The sequence below is a fragment of the Martes martes genome, assembly GCF_963455335.1.
Source record: "Martes martes genome assembly, chromosome: X".
In the NCBI taxonomy this organism is placed as follows: Eukaryota; Metazoa; Chordata; class Mammalia; order Carnivora; family Mustelidae; genus Martes; species Martes martes.
This window is the reverse complement of record NC_137897.1, coordinates 58,176,308-58,196,837: the sequence shown is the minus strand read 5'-3', so window position 1 is coordinate 58,196,837 and position 20,530 is coordinate 58,176,308. Positions and strand designations below refer to the sequence as shown.

Here is a 20,530-nt window from a genome sequence, read left to right as displayed (position 1 = left end):
ACCTGGGTGGCTCAATCATTAAGCGTCTGCCTTCAGCTCAAGTAATGATTCCAGGGTCCTGGGATCCTAGACCTGCATACGGCTCCCTGCTCAGCAAGGAACCTGCTTCTCCCTCTCCCACTCCCCCTGCTTGTGTTCCCTCTCTTGCTGTGTCTCTCTCTGTCAAATAAATAAAATCTTTTAAAAAATAAAAATGAAAAGATAAAAAATTTAGTGGTTTGTGGTATATTCACTAGTTTTGCAACCATCACCATAATATTGTGTATATTTATCTAACTCTAGAATATTTCAATGGACAACCCCCAAAAGAAAGAATCATACCTAACAGCAGTTAGTCCACATTCATCTTTCCTCTTATATGCTGGGAATTACTAACCACTTTGTATCTCCATGGGTTTGTCTATTCTGATTAACTCATATAAATGAAATCATACAACAGGTGGCCTTTTGTATCTGCTTCTTTCATTTAATGTAATGTTTTCAAGGTTTATCCATGTTGCAGCATGTCTCAGTACTTCATTTCTTTTTATTGTTAAATAATACTCAACTGTGTGGTTATATGACATTTTATTTATCCACTCAAGAGTTGATGGACGTTTAGGATGTTTTCCTTTTTGGCTATTATGAATAATGCTGTTATAAACCATCATGCATGATTTATACATGTATATGTATAAGGGAAAAGGTGTTATAAGCCCAAAATACAGTAATACTGGCTTTTATATTTACCTATTTAGTTATCTTCCCTGCTGTTCTTCATTTCTTTATGTGGAGCTGAGTTACCATCTAGTATCCTTTCATATCAGCCTAAAGGACTCCTTTTAGCACTTGTTGAAGGGCAGGTCTGGTAGTGAAATACTTGGTTTTTACAGATCTGAGTATGCCTTAATTTCTCCTTCATTTTTTATTGTGGTAAAATATATGTATTTTTTAATCATTTTATTCATTTGTAAGTGTAAAATTCAGTGGCATTAAATACACTCCACAATGTTCTGTAGAACATAGCATTACCAGTAAATCAATACCGAAAACTTATTCATCATCCCGCCCCAAAAATACTCTCTACCAGTTAAACAAAGACTTGCCCTTCCCCTAATTATAGTCTCTGGTAACCTCTATTCTACTATCAGTCTCTATGAATTTGACTATTCTAGGTATGTCATAAAATTGAAAGGACACAATATTTGTCATCTGTGTCTGGCTTATTTCACTAAGCATAATGTTTTCAAGGTTCATCCATGTTATATTTCATATCAAAATTTCATTCCTTTTTATGATCAAATAATATTCTATTCATCTGTTGGTTGACACTGTGTTGGTTCCATCTTTTGGCTATTGTGAATACAGTTGTAATAACATTGTACAAATATCTGTTTGAGTCGCTGTTTTGAATTCTTTTGGATATATGCCTAGGGGTGGAATTGCTATGTCATATAGCAGTTCTATGCTGAACCTTTTGAGAAATTGCCAAACGATTTTCCTTGGCAACTGTGCCTTTTTATATTTCCACCAGCAATGAAAGCAAAAGGGTTCCAAATTCTCCATATCCTCACCAACACTTGTTTTCTTTCTTTCTTTTTTTTTTTTAACCATAGACATCCTTAGGTGTGAAATAGCATCTCACTGTGATGAGCTTATTGGCAATTTGTATATCTTCTTTGGAAAAATGTCTAAGTCATTTGCCCAACTTTGAATTGGGTTCTTTGTCTTTTGTTGTTGAGTTTTAGGTGTTCTTTATATATCCTGGATACTAATCTCTTATCAGATATATGACTTAAAGGTTGTTTTTCTAATTTCTTTATAGTGCCCTTTGATGCACAAAATTTCTTAATTTTCATGAAATCCAATTTATTCTTTCATTTGTTTCTTATATGTTTGGTATCATATCCACGAAATCATCAGATCCAATATTAATAGGATTTTCCACAGGGTTTTCTTCTAAGAGTTTCATAGTTTTACCTTATAATTTTAGGTCTTTGATGTGTTTTGAGTTAATTTGTGTATATGGTATAAGTTAAAGATCTAATTTTATTCTTTTACATGTGGCTATCCAGTTTTTCAAGCACATTTGTGGGGAAAAAAAAAACAAACCTGTCTTTTCCCCCATTGATTGGTCTTGGCAACTTTGTCAAAAATCAATTAATCACATATGTGAGGATTTATTTCTGGGATTTTATCCTATCCCATTGCTCTTTATGTCTGTCCATAATACCTATACCATACTGTTTTACATACTGTAGCTTTGTGGTAAGTTTTGAAGTTCAGAATTCCGAGTCCCCCAAATTTATTCATTTCTTTCAAGATTGTTTGCACTAACATGGGTCTTCTGAGATTTTACATAAATTTTAGGATAGGTTTGTCTATTTCTACAAAGAGAGTCATTGAAATTATGATATGGATTACACTGAATCTAGATTATTTGGGTTAGTATTCTCATCTTTTTTTAAAAAGATTATTTATTTATTTATTTATTTGACAGAGAGAGATCACAACTAGGCAGGCAGAGAGAGAGAGGGAAGCAGGCTCCCCACTGAGCAGAGAGCCCAATGCAGGGCTCTATCCCAGGACCCTGAGATCATGACCTGAGCAGAAGGCAGATGCTTAACCCACTGAGCCACCCAGGCACCCCAGATAGTATTCTCATCTTGACAATATTAAGTCTTCCAATCCATAAACACAAGACGTCTTTGCAGTTATTTAGTTATTTAGATGTCTTTGCAGTTATTTAGGTCTAATTAATTTCTTTCAGGAATGTTTTATAGTTCTTAGTGTACAAGTCTTTGCCTCCTTGGCTAGAATTATTGCTAATGATTTAATTTTTAATTAATTTACTTTTTACAGGTCTTAATGCACCAAACACATTCACATTTGTTTTTTTAAGCAAATGACAAAGACCCAGCTTTCTAGTTTTCACTTTTTTAAACATAAGCTTAATGTTACATATTTAAACAATTGTTAAAACTTGCTGGGTTGGCAGTATTCATACACAATGAGAAAAATCCTCAATTTACATTAAATCAGACATGTGTTATGATTAATACATTATTTTTCACTACTAAATACTAAAAATAATTGAAATTATTTTTGTGGAAAATGCTTCTTGGCCCTATTAACTTCACAGAACACTGACACTACTTAACTCACATTTCAAACACAATGGAAAAGCAGGTCTGTGCTGGTGTTAGTGAATGAAAGTGTCAGGGCCACTTTGTATTACATTTACTAAAAAAGCAAATTACAAACAAAGATTAACAACAATTTCAAAGATAAAATATGCTACTATCAGGTAGTACCAAAAATAAACTCAAAAGTCTATAACAAATAGGGCCTCTGATGAGCTGTTTATAAAAACTTTAGATGAGGTGCACTTATACTGAGAATTGAATTCTTTTGAAATCCTCAAAAAATGTTCCTGTTAACCTGCAAATAGTGCTTGCTATAGTTTAACATTTCTGTTAACTGCATGCATTGAATTACTTGTTACCCAAGCATAGCTGCTGCTCCTGCCATTTATTGTTAAGGACCTTAACTGGCCCTCTTTAATTTCTTTCTTGAGCATGTTTGACAATTCTCTTTGTAGTGATTTCCCTGCCATGAACCATTTTAGTAGAAGTTGACATAGATTTGAAGTTGCTCATCCTACTACCACCAAATGACATGGAAGAAAATGAAGTGAGCCCCTTCATTTCTGACCTAGTAAACCAAAGGAAGTAAATCCTGAATCAAATGAAAAAAAAAAAAAAAACCCACCTCCAAAAAATGGAAGAAGAATGGAAAATGGTGTCTTCCACCACAAAATGTCCTGAAAAAGTCATCTTGATTGTGGAATGTGAAGCCAAACTCAAGCAGTCTATCAAAATTACTTCCATTTTCACCTCCATAATTTAATCTTTCTTGGCATATTTGTCATAGATGTCCCATTTTTTTAGTATCTGTTAATGCCTTACGTGCCTCAGCTACTTGTTTGAATTTTCTCTCTGCTTCTTCTTTATTCTTGGGATTTTTATCTGGATGCCACTTCAGTGCCAGTATTCAATATGCCTTTTTAATATTCTTGGCTGAGGTATGTCTCTGCATGCCTAGTACTTCATAGTAATTCACATGTTTTAAGAGGCTGCTGGAATAAGTCCGAGGATGCAGGAGTAATTAGCAGAAAGGAGGAACAATGTGGTGGCAGCCTGGGCCTCCCCTTGGTTCTGGCATGAATGCTCTGGTGAAAGTGTCAGAGGCCACAGCTTCTCCTGCTTTACTCTCCTTAGACCTAATATTTTAAGATATTATTATAAATGGAGCTGCATTTTTCATTTTTGGAATATTTGTTGTTGGTGTATAGAAATATAAATGATTTTTATATGTTGATTTGTACCCTCCAACTTTAAATAATTTGTTTTTTGGTTCTAGTAGCTTCTAGTGGATTCTTTAGGGTTGTCTAAAAATTGGATCATATAGTCTTTGAATATAGGTAGTTTTATTCCTTCATTTCCAATTCTGATGCCCTTTCCATCTTTTTCTAACAGCTCTGACTAGTACTTCTGGTAAAACACTGAATTGCAACGGGCGAAGGTGGGCATCTTTGGCTAGTGAACTTAGGAGTATAGTTTTCATAGTTTTACCATTGAATATGATGTTAACTGTGGGGTTCTCATAAATGCCCTTTCTTATATTGAGAGATTTCCCCTCTGTTCCCAGTTTTCTGAAGGCGTGTATCACAAAAGCATGTTGGATTTTGTTAAATGCCTTCCTAAATCAATTAAGATGATCGTGAGGTGAAAGAAATTGAGGAAGACACAAAGAAATGGAAAAATGTTCCATGCTCATGGATTGGAAGAACAAATATTGTGAAAATGTCTATGCTACCTAGAGCAGTCTACACATTTAATGCAATCCCTATCCAAATACCATCAATTTTTTTCAAAGAAATGGAACAAATAATCCTAAAATTTATATGAAACAATAAGAGACCCCAAATAGCCAGAGGAATGTTGAAAAAGAAAGCCAAAGTTGGTGGCATCACAATTCCAGACTTCAAGCTCTATTACTAAGCTGTAATCATCAAAACAGTATGGTACTGACACGGAAACAGACCCACAGATCAATGGAACAGAATAGACAGCCCAGAAATAGACCCTCAACTCTATGGTCAATTAATCTTTGAGAAAGCAGGAAAGAATGTCCAATGGGAAAAAGACAGCCTCTTCAACAATTGGTGTTGGGAAAATTGGACAATCACATGCAGAAGAATGAAACTGGACCATTTCCTTACACCACACACAAAAATAGACTCAAATGGATGAAAGACATCAATGTGAGACAGGAATCCATCAAAATCCTTGAAGAGAACACAGGCAGCAACCTCCTTGACCTCAGCCACAGCAACTTCTTCCTAGAAACATCGCCAAAGGCAACGGAAGCAAGGGCAAAAATGAACTATTGGGACTTCATCAAGATCAAAAGCTTCTGCACAGCAAAGGAAACGGTCAACAAAACCAAAAGACAACCGAAAGAATGGGAGAAGATATTTGCAAATGACATATCAGATAAAGGGCTAGTACCCAAAATCTATAAAGAACTTATGAAACTCAAAACCCAAGGAACAAATAATCCAACCAAGAAATGGGTAGAGGACATGAACAGACATTTCTGCAAAGAAGACATCCAGATGGCCAACAGACATATGAAAAAGTGCTCAACACCACTTGGCATCAGGGAAATATAAGTCAAAACCACAGTTAGATACTACCTCACACCAGTCAGAATGGCTAAAATTAACCAGTCGGGAAAAAACAGGTGTTGGCGAGGATGCAAGCTGGTGCAGCCACTCTGGAAAATAGTATGGAGGTTCCTCAAGAAGTTGAAAATAGAGCTACCCTATGATCCAGCAATATCACTACTGGATATTTACCCTAAAGATACAAATGTAGTGATCTGAAGGGGCACATGCACCTAAAGGTTTATAGCAGCAATGTTCACAATAGCCAAACTATGGAAAGAACTTAGATGTCCATCAACAGATGAATGGATAAATAAGATGTGGTGTATATATACAATGGAATACTATGCAGCCATAAAAGAAATAAAATCTTGCCATTTGCAATGACGTGGATGGAACTAGAGGGTATTATACTGAGCGAAATAAGTCAATCAGAGAAAGACAATTATCATATGATCTCACTGATATGAGGAATTTGAGAGGCAGGGCAGGGGTCATGGAGGGTAGGGAGGAAAAAATGAAACAAGATGGAACTGTGGAGGGAGATAAATCATAAAGGCCTCAATCTTAGGAAACAAACTGAGGGTTTCTGAGGGTTATGGGGGAGGGATAGGATGGCTGGGTTATGGACATTAGGGAGGGTATGTGCTATGATGAGTGCTGTGAATTGTGTAAGACTGATGATTCACAGACCTGCACTCCTGAAGCAAATAATACATTATATGTTAATAAAAAAAGATGATCATGAGGATTTCTTCCTTTGTTCTATTTATCTGATATCTTACATTGATTGATTTCCTTTTTGAAACACCCTTGGCATAGCTGAGATAAATTCCACTTGGTCATGGTGAAGGATCCTTTTTAATATGCTACTGGATTTGGTTTGCTAATATTTTGTTGAATAGTTTTGCATCTATATTCGTAAAGGATATTGATTTGCAATTTTCTTTCTTATAGTGTCTTTTTAAAGATTTATTTATTGAGAGAGAGAGGGAGAGAGAGAGAGAGAGAGCAGAGGGGCAGAGGGAGAGGAAGGAAGATGATCTCCAGCAGACTCCCCACTGAACGAGGAGCCCCACAATCCCACCACCCCTAGATCATGACCTGAGCTGAAACTAAGAGTCAGACGCCCAACTCACTGAGCCACCCAGGCGCCCCTCTTGTAGTGCTTTTATTTGGCTTTGGATCGGAGTAATGCCAGCCTTACAGGATAAGTTAGCAAGTGTCCTCTTCTCTTGAATTTTTTGAGAGTGCTAAAAGTGCTGGTATTGTATCTTCTTTAAATGTTTGGCAGAAATCACCATTGAAGCTATTTAACTCAGGATTTTATTTTCTTGGGGGCTTTTATATTAGTTATTCAATCTCTTTACTTGTTATGGGTCTATTGAGATTTTCTCTTTCTTCTTGAGTTAGTTTAGGGAAGCTGTGTATTTCAAGGAATGTGTCCATTTTCCTGTTATCTAATTTGTTGATGTGCAATTTTTCATATGTTTTCTTATAATTCATTTAATTTAAAGTTATTAGTAATGATGCCACTTTCATTTTTCATTTTAGTTATTTGTATCTTCTCTTCCTTTTCTCAGTCTAGCTAACCACTTGGTGGTTTTTTCTTTTCAAGGATCATCTTTTTATTTTTTATTCATTTTCTTTATTGTTTGCTTAGCCTTTATTTTGCTTATCACTACTTTAGTCTTTATTATTTCCTTTTTTTCTGTTAGCTTTGGGATAGTTCAGTCTTTCTTTTCTGGTTCCTTCAGGGATGAAGTAAAGTTATTGATCTGAGATCTTTATTCTTTTTTGATGTAGACATTCACAACCATAAATTTTCCTCTAAGAACTATTTTGTCTGCATCCCACCATTTTGATGTGTTGTGTTTTCATTTACACTTGTCTCTAAGTATTTCCTAATTTCCCTTGTGAATCCTTCTTTTACCCATTGATTGTTTAAGAGTGTGCTGTTTAATTTTAATATATTTGTGAATTTTTTAGTTTCTTCTGTTACTGATTTCTAACTTTATCCTGTCATGGGCAGTTAATATGTTTTGTATCATATCCTTCTTTTTACATCAATTGAGACTTGTGGTTTACTATGTACTCTATCCTGGAGAATGTTCCATGTGTGTTTCGCATGTGTGAGAAAATGTTTATTCTCCTATTCTTGAGTTCAGTGTACTTTATATATCTGTTAGGTTTGTTTGGTCCATGAGTTGTTTGAGTTTTCTCTTTCTTTACTTATCTACTCTGTGGTTGCTCTATCCATTACAGAAAGTAGAGTATTGAAGCCTCCTACTTCTTATTGAAGAATGTCTGTTTCTCCCTTCAATTCTGTTCACTTTTGCTTCATATATTTTGAGGCTCTGTTATTAGGAGATAATTGTTACATCTTCCTCATACAGATGGCCAACAAACACATGAAAAGATGTTGAACATCACTAATGATCAGAGAAATGCAAATCAAAACCACAATGAGATTTTGCCTCACACCTGTCAGAATGGCCAGAATCAAACAAAACAAGAAATAACAAGTGTTAGCAAGGATGTGGAGAGAAAGGAACCCTTAGTGGGAAAGTCAACTGGTACAGCCAAGTGGAAAACAGTATGGGGTTTCCACAAAAAATAAAAATATAAATACCATATGATCCAATAATACCACTACTGGGTATTTATCTAAATTAAATTAAAACACTAATTTGAAAAGATAAATACACCCTTTTGTTTACTGCAACATTATTTACAGTAGCCAAAATATGGGAGTAATCCAAGTAGAAAATGTGGTATATATTTATATATGTACACACGCATGCACACACACACACACACAGAGGAATAAAAGTTACAGCATAAGAAATATATTCAATGATATTATCATAGTGTTGTATGAGGACAGATGGTAGCAATTTTTTAGAAGTTTTTATTTAAATTCCAGTTAGTTAACATACAGTTAGTATGTTAGTTATATTAGTTTCAAGTGTACAATTTAGTGATTCAACACATACAACACCCAGTGTTCAGCACAACACGTGTACTCCTTAATCCCTATCACCTATTTAACCCATCCCCCCACCACCTCCCTTCTGGAAACCATCAGTTTGTTCTTTATAGTTAGGAGTCTCTTTCTTTCTTTCTTTCTTTCTTTCTTTCTTTCTTTCTTTCTAGATTTATTTATTTATTTGACATAGAGAGAGCACAGGCAGGGGTAGTGGGAGAGAGAGAAGCAGGCTTCCTGCCAAGCAGAAAGCCTGATGTGGGGCTCGATCCCAGGACCCTGGGATCATGACCCGAGCCAAAGGCAGATGCTTAACAACTGAGCCACCCAGGCACCCCAGGAGTCTATTTCTTGGTTTGCCATTCTCTCTTTTTCCTTTGCTCATTTGTTTTGTTTCTTAAATTCCACATATGAGTGAATTTGTCTTTCTCTGACTTATTTCACTTAGCACTTAGCATAATGCTCTCTAGCTTCATCCACATAGTACAAATGGCAAGATTTCATTCTTTTTTATGGCTGAGTAATATTCATATTCATATATATATGTACACACATATATATGTGAATACATACACCATATATATATGAATATATATATGAATATATGCACCACAACTTCTTTATCCATTCATCAGTTTTGGGCTCTTTCCACATTTTGGCTATTGTGGACATTGCTGCTATAAACATTGGGGTGCACATGCCCCTTTAAATCAGGATTTTTGTATCCTTTGGGTAAATACCTAGTAGCACAATTGTTAGGTCATAGGGTAGCTCTATTTTTAGTATTTTGAGGCACCTCCATACTGTTTTCCAGAGTGGCTCCACCAGTTTGCATTCCCACAAACAATGTTAGAGGGTTCCCTTTCTTGACACCCTCACCAACATCTGTTGTGTCTTGTGTTGTTCGTTTTAGCCATTCTGACTAGACATTTTTTCTTTTTGTTTGTCTCTCTTTCTTCTCCTCTTTGTTCATTTGTTTTATTTCTTAAATTCCACATATTAGTGAAATCAAATGATATTTGTCTTTCTCTGGTTGGCTAATTTGACTTAGCATTATAGTCTCTAGATGCATCGATGTTGTTGCAAGTGACAGGATTTAATTAATTTTTATAGTTGAATGGTATTCCATTATATATAATATATATAATATAATAATGGAATATATATAATGTAATAGTGGAATACTATGCAGCTGTAAATATTATACACACACACACACACACACACACATATATATCTCACTTCTTCTTTATCCATTCATCAATCCATTTACACTTTGACTACTTTCATAGCTTGGCTATTGTAAATAATGCTGCAGTAAACGTATATGACTTTGATTTAGTGTTTTCACATTCTTTGCATAAATACCCAGTAGTGTGATCAATGGATCATATGGTAATACTATTTTAACTTATTGAGGAACCATGATACTGTTTTCCACAGTGGCTGCACCAGTTTGCATTCCTACCAACAGTTCACAAGGGTTCCCCATTTCTCCATATCCTTGCCAACACTTGCTTCTTGTGATTCAATTTAGCCATTCTGACAGAGGTGAAGTGATACCTCATTGTGGTTTTGATTTGATTTCCCTGCTGATGAGTGTTGTTGAGTATCTTTTCATGTGTTTATTGGCCATCTGTTTGTCTTCTTTGGAGAAATGTCTGTACATGTCTTCTTCCCATTTTTACCTGGATTATTTGTGTATTTGGTGTTGGTTTGGTGTATATGTTTTTATTTTTTAAAAGATTTTATTTATTTGTCAGAGAGAGAGAGCACAGGCAAACAGAGCAGCAGGCAGAGGCATAGGGAGAAGCAGGCTCCCTGCCGAGCAAGGAGACCAATGTGGAACTCGATCCCAGGACCCTGGGATCATGACCTGAGCTGAAGGTAGCTGCTTAACTGACTGAGCAACCCAGGCATCCCTGTCCCTTTTTATTTTTTTAATTTAATTTTTTTCAGCATTCCAAGAGTCATTGTTTACGCACCACACCCAGTGCTCCATGCAATACGTGCCCTCCTTAATACCCACCACCAGGCTCACCCAACACCCCACCCCCTCCCCTCCAAAACCTTAAGTCTGTTTCTCAAAGTCCACAGTCTCTCATGGTTCTGTATATGTTGTTTTTTTTTTAAAGATTTTTTTTTATTTATTTATCAGAGAGAGAGAGAGCACAAGCAGGGGAACAACAAGCAGAGGGAGAAAGAGGCTCCCTGCTGAGCAAGGAGCCCAGTTTAGGGACCTGATCCCAGGACCCTGGGATCATGACCTGAGCCATAAGCAGACACTTAAACAACTGAGCCACCCAGGCATCCCTATAAGTTCTTTATATATTTTGGATACTAATCCTTTATTGGTTATGTCATTTGCAAATATCTTCTCCCATTCTGTAGGTAGTCTTTTATTTTTTAAAGATTATTTATTTATTTATTCATTTAAGAGAGAGAGAAAGTATGAACTGGGGGAGGAACAGAGAGAGGAAGACAAGCAGACTCCCCACTAAGCAGGGGGCCTGAAGCAGGCCTCAGTCCCAGTACCCTAAGATCATGACCTGGGCTGAAATCAAGAGTTGGATATTAAACCAACTGAGCCACCCAGGCGCCCCAGTAGTTGTCTCTTAGTTTTGTTGTTTGTTTCCTTTGCTGTACAAAAGCATATTCTTGCCTCCATTGTTGAAGATGAATTAATCATATAATCACTGATTTATATCTGGGATTTATATTCCATTCCATTGATCTATGTGTCTATGTAGTTATGTAGTCCCAGTAGTCTATTTTTGCTTTTGTTTCCCTTGACTCAGAAATCATATCTAGAAAGATGTTGTTATGGCCAATGACAGAGCAGTTACTTCCTCTGCTCTTTTCTAGGACTTCATGATTTCAGGTCTTCCATTTAGGTATTTAATTCATTTTGAGTTTACTTTTGTGTATGGTGAAAGAAAGCAGTCTAGTTCTCTGTATTTAAGGTCTGATTCTCCTTTTATTTATTCATTTGTTTTGGTTTTTAGAATCCATGTATAAGTGAAATCATACAGTATTTGTCATTCTTTGACTGATTTATTTCACTTAGCAGTATACCCTTTAAGTCCATCTATGTAGCAAATGGAGCAATCTCACCCTTTTTATGGCTGTGTAATAACCCATTTTATACACACACACACACAAATTATATGTGTGTATGTATACACACACATACACACACACCCCAATCTTTCTTATCAATTCATTTATTGATGGACATTTAGGTTGCTTCTCTATCTTGGCTATTATAAATAATGGTGCAATAAACATAGGGCTGCATATATCTTTTCAAATTTGTGATTTTGTTTTTTGGGACCCAGTAGAGGAATTATTGGATCATATGAGATTTCTATTTTTAATTTTTTAAGATTTATTTATTTATTTCAGAGAGAGTGAGGGTGTGGGGCAGAGGGAGCGGGGAGAGAGAATCCTAAGCAGACTCTCCATTCAGTGCAGAACCCAACAGGGCTCAATTCCACAACCCTGAGATCATGACCTGAGCCAAACCAATAGTCAGATATTTAACCGCCCAAGCACCACTCTATTTTTAATTTTTTTTGTGTGTGTGGTAACTTCATAGTGTTTTTCACAATAGCTGTACCAGTTTACATTCCCAACAACAGTGTACTGGGTTCCTTCTTCTCTACATCTTCACCAACACTTGTTACTTCCTGTCTTTTTTATTTTAGTCATTCTATCAATTAATCTTTATTCATCCTCCTGTTAGGTGATGTATCACACTGATCTATTTGCAAATGTTGAGCCACCTTTGTGTCCCTGGAATAAATCCTACTTGATGATGCGAGACGATTTTTTAATGTATTGTTGAATTCAGTTTGCTAATATTTTGTTGAGGAATTTTGCTTCTATGTTCATTGGTTATTGGCCTATAGTTTTATTTTTTAATTTTTTTTTGGATCATCTGTCTTGTTTTGGTGTTAGACAAATGTCTTCATATAATAAATTTGGGAGTTTTCCTCCCTTTTCTCTCTTGGAATAGTTTGAGGATAGACATAAACTCTTCTTTAAGTGTTTGGTAAAATTCATTAAATTCTGGTCTTAGAGAGGAGACAAGATGGCGGGGAAGTAGGAGGAGGCGCCTTTTCAACCTGTACCCTAAAGTGAGCTGATTACCTACCAAAGAACTCCGATCACCCATGAAATCAGCCTGAGATCAGAATTATACACGTCTGGATCTCTACGGGGGGCAGAAGACGCCAGTGGGCAGGTAAAGTGGAGTGGGAACGTCGGACTGATATCGGAAGATAAACAAAAGGGGGAGGGGGCCACCAGAGGCGACCGATTGGAAAATAATACCCCAATACGAGAGTGCCCTGCATCTGGGGACCAGCATTAACTTGGAGTCTGGTTGAAAGCACTCAAAAGAGCAAAGAATCGCGGGGGGAAATTGTGGGAATCGGGGCGGCTAGGGACAGGGGCTTAAGTCCCCAGACCCAGGACAGCCTCCCCTGGCGCTGAGCCAGAGATTGCGGTGGAGAAACGTGGTCTTTGTCCCTGAGCTGCCAGCGCGCCCGAGAACGAGTGGAGTCCGGCTTCCGTGAGGGGCTGGGAGCCACACCAGACGGCAGAACGCGCACCTTGCTGGAGATGCGCGCGTGCCTCACCCTCCCCTGAGAGAGGTGCACGAACGCCCAGCCTGGTGTTCTCGGACCCACGCGGCGATAGAGCCGATAGAGCCGGAGACGCCACGCTCCAAACCCTCCCCTGGGAGAGGTGCGCGCAAGCCTGGCGCTCTTAGCCCCAGCCAGCGGGAAAATCTCAGTGTGCAATCACTGCAATTGCTGGAAACTCTCTGGCGGTCTGGAGCCGCCCAGACAGCCACCGCTGCCTTGGTTTTGCGTACAAGCAGGAGATCCTGCGTCTCCAGGGTCCGCGACTCAGAACCTGCTCTGCCAGCGGCCCAGCGGCTGCAGCACCTGCAGGGGAGCAGACTGAGGCTTCTCTCTGAGAGGGAGGTTGGGGTGCAGTTTTCTTTCCTCTAAACCTCCAAAAACCATCAAAAGCTGTCAAGGCGAGAGAAAAGAAGTGAACAAACGTAAAAACCTCCAGAGAACAAAAGCCTGAAAAAACTGTTTTTCTCAGAGCCCACCCCTTTGAGGGGGGTGGGAGGACTTAACTCAGGGAACATCATTGACTGAAAACCCACATGGCAGCCCCCTCCCCCAGAAAACAAGTCAGGAAAGAAAAAAAAAACAAAGACTACAAGGGAACAACCACCACTACTTCATAGATACAACTTTTATTTTTAATTCATTCCCACTATTCTGGTTCATATTTTTTTATATAGATAATTTTTTAACCTATTTACCATCACAGTGAGATGTCCAGTACATCAAATTCCATAATAAACTTCTAACCTGAATTTTTTGATACATACACATGTGTTTTTCTTTTGCTTTTCTATTTTTTTAATTTTTTAAAAAACTTTAGTTTAGTTTAGTCCAGTTTATTCCTTTTTTATTTTTATTTTCTAATATTCATATAGAGTTAAACTTCAAGGTAACCCTCTTTCTCCAATCAATGCTACCCCTATAGGTGAACCAATTTTTAATCCCCCTTTTTCTTAGGAAAGTTGAGTCCTTTAACAAAGATATCAAGATACATCCAGGAAGAATCAAAATAACCTTCCTCGCCCACACTGAGAATCTATAACCATACTCCCATCTTTTTCTTCTGCCAGTGTCTCTTGTGTATTTATGTTTGTCCTGATAGTATATAAATCTTACACTTGGGGTTCTTCTTGACGAGGCTCCTCCTTTTTTTGCTTATATATATATTTTTTTTCTCTCGTCATATACTTTTATCAGTCTTTTTGTTTGTCTGTTTTTGTTTGTATACGTCATAAATCTTACCCTGGGGCCCATTTGGGCTGAACCTTCTCTTTTATCTTCCCTTTTTTTCCTGTCTCTCTCTCTCTCTCTCTTTTTTCTTTTTCTTTTCTTTTTTCTCTCATTTGGGTGGGGAATCCTGAGTGCTCAGAAGCGTTCCAGGGTGCACCTTGACGGCACCAGTCGATACATCCAGCTACATCTGTCCAGTCATCTCTCACCAAAATGACTAGGAGGAGGAATCCCCAACAGAAGAAAAATACAGAGGATGGGCCTTCCGCAACAGAGCTAACGGCTATCAACATAGACAATATGTCGGAAAGAGAATTCAGGCTAACAATTATCCAGGCAATAGCTAGGCTGGAGAAAGCCATGGATGACCAAACGGAATTGATTAAGGCAGAATTGAAAGCGACCAGTGATGATGTTCATAATGTTAGGGCAGAGCTGAAGGCCACCAGGGATGAGGTTCACAATGCTCTGAATGAGTTCCAATCTAATCTAAATTCTCTAAAAGCTAGGGTAAATGAGGCAGAAGATAGAATTAGTGATCTGGAGGACAAACAGATAGAAAGGATCAGGAGGAAGCCTGGAACAAACAGCTTAGAAGCCACGAAAACAGAATCAGGGAAATAAATGATGCCATGAAACGTTCCAATGTCAGAATTATTGGAATCCCTGAAGGGGAGGAGAAAGAAAGAAGTCTAGAAGATATAGTGGAACAAGTTCTTCATGAAAATTTTCCCAATCTTGCGAATGGAACAAGTGTTCATGTACTAGAAGTAGAAAGGTCTCCCCCCAAGATTATAAATTCCAAAAAAACATCCAGGCATCTCATAGTAAAATTGAGGAATCATAATTGTAGATACAATCTCTTGAAAGCCGCTAGGACAAAGAAGCTCCTTACATACAGAGGAAAGCCCATCAGAATAACGTCAGACCTGTCCACAGAGACCTGGCAAGCCAGAAAGGGCTGGCAAGATATATTCAGGGCACTAAATGAGAAGAACATGCAGCCAAGAATACTTTATCCAGCAAGACTGACATTCAAAATGGATGGAGAGATAAAGAGTTTCCAAGACCGGCAAGGCTTAAAAGACTATGCAACCACCAAGCCGACACTGCAGGAAATATTAAGGGGGGTTCTATAAAAGAGAAAAAATCCTAAGAATAGCATTGAACAGAAATATAGAGACAATCGACAGAAAGAAAGACTTCAAAGATAACACAATGTCAATAAAAATGTATCTCTCAATAATCACTCTCAATGTGAATGGCCTAAATGCTCCCATAAAACGACACAGGGTTGCAGATTGGATAAAACAACAGGACCCACCCATATGTTGTCTACAAGAGACCCATTTTGAACCTAAAGATACACCCAGACTGAAAGTGAAGGGATGGAGAAGCATCTTTCACGCCAATGGGCCTCAAAAGAAGGCCGGGGTAGCGATTCTCATATCAGATAAATTAGATTTTAAACTAAAGACTGTAGTCAGAGATACAGAATGACACTACATAATTCTTAAAGGACTATCCACCAAGAAGATCTAACAATTGTAAATATCTATGCCCCCAATACGGGAGCAGCCAATTACATAAGAAAACTATTAATCAAGATAAAGAGTCATATTGATATGAATACATTAATAGTAGGAGATCTTAACACGCCTCGCTCAGAAATAGACAGATCATCCAAGCAGAAAATCAATAAAGAAATAAGAGCATTGAATGACACATTGGACCAGATGGACCTCATAGATATATACAGAACATTCCACCCTAAAACAACAGAATACTCATTCTTCTCAAGTGCACATGGAACCTTCTCCAGAATAGACCACATACTGGGTCACAAATCAGGGCTCAACCGATACCAAAAGACTGAGATTATTCCCTGCATATTCTCAGATCACAATGCTTTGAAACTGGAGCTCAATCACAAGGAAAAGTTCAGAAGGAACTCAAACACCTGGAAGCTAAATACCACCTTGCTTAAGAATGCTTGGATCAACCAGGAGATCAAAGAAGAATTCAAACAATTTATGGAAACCAATGAGAATGAAGACACTTCACTCCAAAACCTATGGGATACAGCAAAGGCGGTCCTAAGGGGGAAATTCATAGCCATCCAAGCCTCCCTCAAAAAAATTGAAAAATCCAGAATACACCAGCTGTCTCTACACCTTAAAGAACTAGAGAATCAACAACAAATCAAACCAACTCCACACGTAAGAAGGGAAATAATCAAGATTAGAGCAGAGATCAATGAGGAAGAAACCAGAGATACAGTAGAACGTATCAATGAAACTAGAAGCTGGTTTTTTGAAAGAATCAATAAGATCGATAAACCACTGGCCACACTAATCCAAAAGAAAAGAGAGAAAGCTCAAATTAATAAAATTATGAATGAAAAGGGAGAGATCACAACTAACACCAAGGAAGTAGAAACAATCATCAGAAGTTATTATCAACAGTTATATGCCAATAAGCTAAGCAACCTAGATGAAATGGATGCATTCCTGGAAAACTATAAACTCACAAAATTGAACCAGGAAGAAATTGACAACCTGAATAGACCGATATCTAGTAACAAGATTGAAGCAGTGATCAAAAACCTCCCAAAAAACAAGAGCCCAGGACCTGACGGATTCCCTGGGGAATTCTATCAAACTTCCAAAGAAGAAATAAGACCTATTCTCCTGAAGCTGTTTCAAAAAATTGAAGCAGAAGGAAAACTTCCAGACTCTTTTTATGAAGCCAGCATTACCCTGATCCCCAAACCAGGCAAAGACCCTACCAAAAAGGAGAATTTCAGACCAATATCACTGATGAATATGGATGCTAAGATTCTCAACAAGACCCTAGCAAACAGGATCCAACAGCACATTAAAAAGATTATCCACCATGACCAGGTGGGATTCATCCCTGGGTTACAAGGATGGTTCAACATTCGCAAATCAATCAATGTGATAGAACAAATCAATAAGAGAAGAGAGAAGAACCACATGATCCTCTCAATTGATGCAGAAAAAGCTTTTGACAAAATCCAGCATCCGTTCCTGATTAAAACGCTTCAAAGTATAGGGATAGAGGGAACATTCCTGAACTTCATCAAATCTATCTATGAAAAACCCACAGCAAATATCATCCTCAATGGGAAAAAGCTTGCAGCCGTCCCGTTGAGATCAGGAACACGACAAGGATGCCCACTCTCACCACTCCTGTTCAACATAGTATTAGAAGTCCTAGCAACAGCAATCAGACAACAAAGAGAAATAAAAGGTATCCAAATTGGCGAGGAAGAAGTCAAACTCTCTCTCTTCGCAGATGACATGATTTTTTATATGGAAAACCCGAAAGACTCCACCCCCAAACTACTAGAACTCATACAGCAATTCAGTAATGTAGCAGGATACAAAGTCAATGTCCAGAAATCAGTGGCTTTCTTATACACTAACAATGAAAATACAGAAAGGCAAATTAGAGAATCGATTCCATTTACTATAGCACCAAGAACCATAAGATACCTCGGAATAAACCTAACCAAAGAGGTTAAAGATCTGTACTCGAGGAACTACAGAACACTCCTAAAAGAAATTGAAGAAGACACAAAAAGATGGAAGACCATTCCATGCTCTTGGATCGGAAGAATAAACATCGTTAAAATGTCTATACTGCCCAGAGCAATCTATACTTTTAATGCCATTCCGATCAAAATTCCACCAGTATTTTTCAAAGAGCTGGAGCAAATAATACTAAAATTTGTATGGAATCAGAAGAGACCCTGAATTGCTAAGGAAATGTTGAAAAACAAAAATAAAACTGGCGGCATCACGTTACCTGATTTCAAGCTTTACTACAAAGCTGTGATCACCAAGACAGCATGGTACTGGCATAAAAACAGACACATGGACCAGTGGAACAGAGTAGAGAGCCCAGATATGGACCCTCAACTCTATGGTCAAATAATCTTCGACAAAACAGGAAAAAATATCCAGTGGAAAAAAGACAGTCTCTTCAATAAATGGTGCTGGGAAAACTGGACAGCTATATGTAGAAGAATGAAACTTGACCATTCTCTTACACCGTACACAAAGATAAACTCGAAATGGATAAAAGACCTCAACGTGAGACAGGAATCCATCAGAATCCTCGAGGAGAACATAGGCAGTAACCTCTTTGATATCAGCCACAGCAACTTCTTTCAAGATGTGTCTCCAAAGGCGAAGGAAACAAAGGCAAAGATGAACTTTTGGGACTTCATCAAGATCAAAAGCTTCTGCACAGCAAAAGAAACAGTCAACAAAACAAAGAGGCAACCCACGGAATGGGAGAAGATATTTGCAAATGACAGTACAGACAAAAGGTTGATATCCAGGATCTATAAAGAACTCCTCAAACTCAACACACACAAAACAGATGATCATATTAAAAAATGGGCAGAAGATATGAACAGATACTTCTCCAATGAAGACATACAAATGGCTATCAGACACATGAAAAAATGTTCATCATCACTAGCCATCAGGGAGATTCAAATCAAAACCATATTGAGATAACACCTTACACCAGTTAGAATGGCCAAAATTAGCAAGACAGGAAACAACGTGTGTTGGAGAGGATGTGGAGAAAGGGGAACCCTCTTCCACTGTTGGTGGGAATGCAAACTGGTGCAGCCACTTTGGAGAACAGTGTGGAGATTCCTCAGGAAATTAAAAATAGAGCTTCCCTATGACCCTGCAATTGCACTGCTGGGTATTTACCCCAAAGATACAGATGTAGTGAAAAGAAGGGACATCTGTACCCCAATGTTTATAGCAGCAATGGCCACGGTCGCCAAACTGTGGAAAGAACCAAGATGCCCTTCGACGGATGAATGGATAAGGAAGATGTGGTCCATATACACTATGGAGTATTATGCCTCCATCAGAAAGGACGAATACCCAACTTTTGTAGCAACATGGACAGGACTGGAAGAGATTATGCTGAGTGAAATAAGTCAAACAGAGAGAGTCAAGTATCATATGGTTTCACTTATTTGTGGAGCATAACAAATAATATAGAGGACAAGGGTGGATGGAGAGGAGAAGGGAGTTGAGGGAAATTGGAAGGGGAGGTGAACCATGAGAGACTATGGACTCTGAAAAACAACCTGAGGGCTTTGAAGGGGCGGGGGGTGGGAGGTTGGGGGAACCAGGTGGTGGGTATTGGGGAGGGCACAGATTGCATGGAGCACTGGGTGTGGTGAAAAAACAATGAATACTGTTACGCTGAAAATAAATAAAAAATTTAATTTAAAAAAAAATTCTGGTCTTTGAATTTCATCTGGTCCTGGACTTTTGTTTTTTGGGGAGTTTCTTGATTACTGATACCATTTCATTACTAATAATCAGTCTGTTCAAATTTTCTATTTGCCTGTCTGTTTTGTTAGAATATGTTTCTAGGAATTTATTCATTTCTTCTTGGTTGTCCAATTTTTTGATATATAGTTTTTGACAATATTCTCTTAAAATCCTTTGTGTTTCTGTGATGTTGTTATTTCTCCTTAATTTCTCATTTTATTTTTTTGAGTCCTCTCTGTTTTTTCCTTGATGAGTCTGGCTAAAGTTTTATCAATTTTGTTTAACATTTCAAAGAACTAGCTCTTTGGTTTCATTGATCTTTTCCATTTTTCTTCATCTTTATTTCATATCTCCTCAAATCTTTATTATTTCCTTTTCTCTACTACCTTTGGATTTTGTTCATTTTTAAAAGATTTATTTATTTATTTTAGGGTGAGAGAGAGAGAGAGACAGCAGAGAAGGGGTAGAAGAAGAGAATCTCAAGCAGACTACACCCTGAGCACAGATCCCAACATGGGGCTTGATTCCATGACCCTGAGATCATGGCCTGAGCCAAAACCAAAAGTCGGATGTCCAATTGACTAAGCCACCCAGGCACCCCTATTCATTCTTTTTTCTACCT

General features: G+C 37.8%; 1 pseudogene across 1 annotated transcript in view; it reads right to left on the bottom strand.

Annotated features, from left to right (window-relative positions):
• Nucleotides 1–3,473: 3,473 nt before the first annotated feature.
• LOC308337388 (dnaJ homolog subfamily B member 6-like) overlaps nt 3,474–20,530 on the bottom strand; it is a 38,432-nt pseudogene continuing 21,375 nt past the window's right edge. The window contains exon 2 of the transcript in view: nt 3,474–4,117. The product of the transcript in view is annotated as a dnaJ homolog subfamily B member 6-like (transcript). The remainder of the gene's footprint in view (nt 4,118–20,530) is intronic.